This window comes from Gadus morhua, chromosome 4, assembly GCF_902167405.1.
Source record: "Gadus morhua chromosome 4, gadMor3.0, whole genome shotgun sequence".
Lineage (NCBI taxonomy): Eukaryota > Metazoa > Chordata > Actinopteri > Gadiformes > Gadidae > Gadus > Gadus morhua.
The window spans coordinates 41,446,361-41,451,506 of NC_044051.1; positions in this window are offsets into that span (position 1 = coordinate 41,446,361).

Here is a 5,146-nt window from a genome sequence, read left to right on the forward strand (position 1 = left end):
ACAAACCAGACACATCATTATACACAGATATACACAGACATGCACACACAAACACACATAACCACACATACACTTATATCCATACATACATTTGCGTATATATGGATCCAACATTTCAGATTATTATTATGAAACTGTGTTGAAAGCTTCATCCACTCGTCTTAATGAGGGTAGATTCCCGATGAATGAAGTTAGCTTTTGCGCTCTGACTATTCCCCTCCTCCTAATCCACATCAATAATCCACATCATCACTCTGTGAAGTTGACCTGTTTATTGCAAAACAAGACGAAATCGGTACAACACAATGATCCATTTCCAATGTCATCAAATGACGCAAGAGAATCGTTCCTGAGATAGAGGTCAAAATGCTCCAAACTCACTGACCTACCGATTTACCCTAAACTCTCTTTAAGCAAGATTATCAAAAAGATAAATATAAATAAAATGAAGGCGCAGTTACTAGGAATGATTCTCAGTCCGACTTGTAAGTGGCTTTGAATAAAAACACTGAAAAGCTAAATGACAACATGTAAATTACACTTTATTTACATACAAGCCATGGCATTGCTGACAGACCAGCCCAGCTCTGTCTATTTTGTAGGCTTATCAGCTTTAGTACAAATGTCGGTTGTTTGTAATGGCTCACAATCCTTTTGATGGGACAAAATGATTCCATTTTGCAAGCAACCTCTATATATATCTTTAATACTGTTGAAATTAAATGGGACAATGTTTATTTATTTTGATGTGTGTTATAAATCCTCTTATCAGTCTGGAATCACAGGCAGGCAAGGAGTCAAATCTGGAATCAATGGGAAGGATGGATTCCCTGTCATACTCATTGTTTTGCATTTCAAATTTGAGAGCTAGAGATATATATCTTGGGCATTTGTTGGGATAAAGACAGACAGAGGAAGGCATTGACATTAAAACGACTTATTGTCCACTCAACAAGGAAACCCGAAGGTGAGTCTGTTGGTCTTATTTTATGGTACCACTGAGCAGTAACCTATATTAAGTTTAACATTAAATTATAAATAATTAAATCATTAAATCAACAACTGCCTTAAATTGCTTTATAATTGCTGAAAGGCCATATTAAGAATATATTTTTAAATTTCCCCTTACCCTGTTAAAGGGAAACCAGCTTTTTTCCATTTTACGATCATTTTGGGTCTACGGGACTAGTGCAGAAAATTATTTGGAGATTATTCCAGTATTAATAATAATAATAATAATAATAATAGATTCAATTGATATAGCGCTTTTCACACACTCAAAGCGCTTTACATAGGGGCACAAAAATAGATAAACAAGAAAAAAAGTCTGAGTTGATGGGGCTAGGGATAGTGAGTGATCTAGGGGTGGGCAGAGGAGAAGAGATGAGTCTTGAGGCGGGACTGGAAGATGGTGAGGGACTCAGAGTCACGAATATGTATTGACAGATTATGCTGCAGCTGTAATCAGCGAAAGGGCTGAAGTATAATCCTTTTGGGCAATATAGAGCCCGTCAATGTATGGCCTCATAAAGTGCTTGTTTTTTTCAACTGACTGATGCTCAGATTGTTATCACTGTCTATCAACATTAAAATATGCTCTACAGAGAATAAAAAACGTTTTGATTTTTCCTTTTGCTTGATCCGGTCTGTTTTTTATTGGGTCGAACCAAGTCTCGCTCAAGGAATACTCTTGCTCGGAAGTCTCATTGTTGCAGGTCATTTCCCTATCGTCATTAATATCGAAATCTTGAATACAACACTAAGCTAGGCTTTCTGTAGTCCAACAAACAAACTCTCTTCTCTCCCGCTCTCATTCACGTTTCCACCGTTCTCTTCCTGAACTCCCGCGATACTTCTCCTTGAGTGAGACTTGGTTAGACACCAGCCATCTCTGTTGAGTTCTCAGAGCGTGACGGGAGCAACGGCTTTCTGACCGTAGATAACTGTCATTTAAGCATAAAAAAGTGATTTCTTCCTGTCAATTAGTGTGAGGTGAACCAGGATTTTACTTGGAAACGTTTATTATTTGTTCAATGGTTGTTCACTCTGTTCTGAGAATAAATCGCTGCATTCTTCCTTTTCCATCTGCCTCGTTTGCCTTGGATTACTTTTTTGGCGCTTATTGCCTTACGGAAAACACGAGGACTGAAATGTCCTGCAAGAGGTGCAAATAGGTTGCCACTTCACACACACAGACTCCTTCCCCCCGGTCCTGTTGGTCAGAAGGTGAACCCCACCGAGGTGGATTCACCGCCCCCTAGTGGCTCCCCACGCAATAACAGGACTGAAGCATGGCTTTGATAAACGACCTCATATCTTACTATCGACTCATTTATCAGACGCGTCCATCCTACTGCCCCCTCCCACGCACCCAGAGAAGGAGAGGTTCCTCCTCTGCAGCTCAGCGCCTCAAACACACACCTCTGTGTGTTTCAACATGGAGGCTCAGGGCCCTGTTAGACGGGGAGGTGCATCAACCAGCCTGCAAGGCTCGTCTCTGGAGAGACGCCAGTAGCTGGGCTGTTTCCTGTCGGCCCTCGTCTAGAACTCTCTCCATACTCCGTCCCTCATCGGGCGTATGAGTCTGAGGTGGAAATGCACTTGCTGGTGTCCTGGTCATTAATGTTGTGTAGACGAAGCCTCTGTTGTGCTTTTTATTCAGTGAACCCCCGACCTTAAAGTGTAAACTGATCCTCTGCTGAACACAAGAGAAAATTCAGTGGATCCTCTGAGTTGTTTATCACCATTATGCTTTATTAACCAGGACAACAGAAGAACAGACCCTTACATGAACACAATAAACACAAGGACTCAAACAATAGAAGAACAGTCCCTTACATGAACACAATAAACACAAGGACTCAAACAATAGAAGAACAGTCCCTTACATGAACACAATAAACACAAGGACACAATCAATAGAAGAACAGTCCCTTACATGAACACAATAAACGCAAGGACTCAAACAATAGAAGAACAGTCCCTTACATTAACACAATAAACACAAGGACTCAAACAATAGAAGCAGCAGACAGACATTACTAATCATAAACAGGTGTGTTCTGCTGCTGTGTTTTTCCCCACAGAACACAAGGAATCAATACTCAGTTTAAAGTCATCGCAACATGATCTATAGTTTTTCGACCGCTTGCATTACGAATATAATATAAAATCTGCTTTACATCGTGTGAGGCTTATCAAAATATAAACTGATATCAGAGCCCCGCAGTATGAAACTGTTAACGTCTGAAAATAGACACAATATTGTAGTATAAAAATGTTACAATTTACCACCAATCAATCAGGGCCCCGTTTCCCGATAACGATGGATCCACGCTCGTACGATCATTCTCACGATGGATCTTGCGATCCATCGTCAATTTCTTTGGAGCGTTTCCCGAAACTCCTCTTAACGTGAACGCGCATTCGCTGCACTCACGACGTCGTAGGATTGTAACTGTCTACTGACACGGTGCTGAAATGGGCTCCGTAGGAGGGGGAGACGCAGGAATGTCGCAGGAAAATTGTGTTAAAAATGGTTAAAATATATCCCCATCAAGGACAACAGCAGAGTAGCCTACGAAAAAAATAGACTGCAATTATATGAATGCTAAAGACATTAAAACACAATTGATTAGGCTTAAACCGACATATATCAGTCCTAATCCTGAAGGCACTTTGCGTTTCACGGCATTTTCCCCCCTTAAATAATTCCTCTTCACACCTGTGAATAACCCGGGAGACGTCCATGATGAGGAATACAACGAAGCCCACCGTCTTGCCCGGTGCATCGTTGAGCGCACGATCGGGAGGTGGAAGTTGCTCTTTAGATGCCTTCACAAGTCAGGCGGAGGGCTCCAGTTTTCTCCGGCCAAGTCATGCGCCGTGATATGTGTGACGGCTATGTTGCACAACATTGCAGCTAAGGCTGGGGTGGCATTGCTTGAACCGGAGGACGTTGAGGACGATGACGATGAGGAAGATCGGTGTGAGGACGGCCTCCCTCATAACTACGCGGCTGGTTTTCATGCGCGTCGAATAGTGATTGAGACTTTTTTTTAACCCCCTCCACCCTCCCTCATGTCACTAAACATTTCCGTCAACGTGACCAATCCCCACCATATCCCAGCCTTTTGCCTGCTCCTTTGCTTGTTTTTTATAATTTTTTTTATTTCTTTATTTTCTTATTTTTTTTAATTTCTTTTATTTCGTTATTTTTTATTTTTTTTAATTTGTTTAATTTAATTTATTTTTTACATTATTTTATGCTACGTTTTATGAGTAGCCTATGTCAGTCTGCACAAATCCCCCCACTTTCTCTCACACATTTTGAGTGCCCTGCCTGCGCAAACATTTTCTGGACTGTCCCGTTTTATTTTGGCCATTTGAACATCTTTATTAATAAATTAATTAATAATCTTTATTAATTACCAAACTAAGAACATAAAGGCGCAATGCGTTTTAATAAAACGCATCCAATAGACGGAATGTCCGATGGTGACGCCACTGAGGCTATAGCTGACGTTGCTCTTAGCGTCCTACGAGTACCTACGAGCACCCCTGGAGTACTCGTTAGCTACGAGCGTTTTCAAGACGTTCGTTCCCCACGATGCTTTCGGGAAACGCGGTGAAAACTCTACGATGCCCTTTCGACGCACTTCACGATCCACTTAGGCTAACGACGCTTTCGGGAAACGGGGCCCAGAAACATTAGAAATATAGTCTTTGTAAAGATTTAAAAAATCTCTTCCTTTCATGGTTAATCAAGATCAACTTTAAGAAGCCCCAGAAAATGTAGCATTTGGATTATAGTTGAGTACATGAATATAAATCATCAAAACACAGTGTGTGTGTGTGTTTATATATACATGTGTGTGTAGTCTGTGCGTGTCTGTGTTCATATGTGAGTAAGTGTGTGTGTTCATAACTTGAGTAAGTGTGTGTTCATAGATGCGCGTGCGGCGTGTACATGTGTGCGCGCGTTTGCATGTGTGTGTCTGCGTGTATATTTGAGTGTTTATAATATGTACGCGCGTGTGTGTGTTCATATATACGTGTTTGTTTGTGTTCACATACACGTGTTTGTGTGGCTGCGTGTTTGGGTTCCTATATAGTATAGTATGTTTATATGTGTGTGTCTTTATGT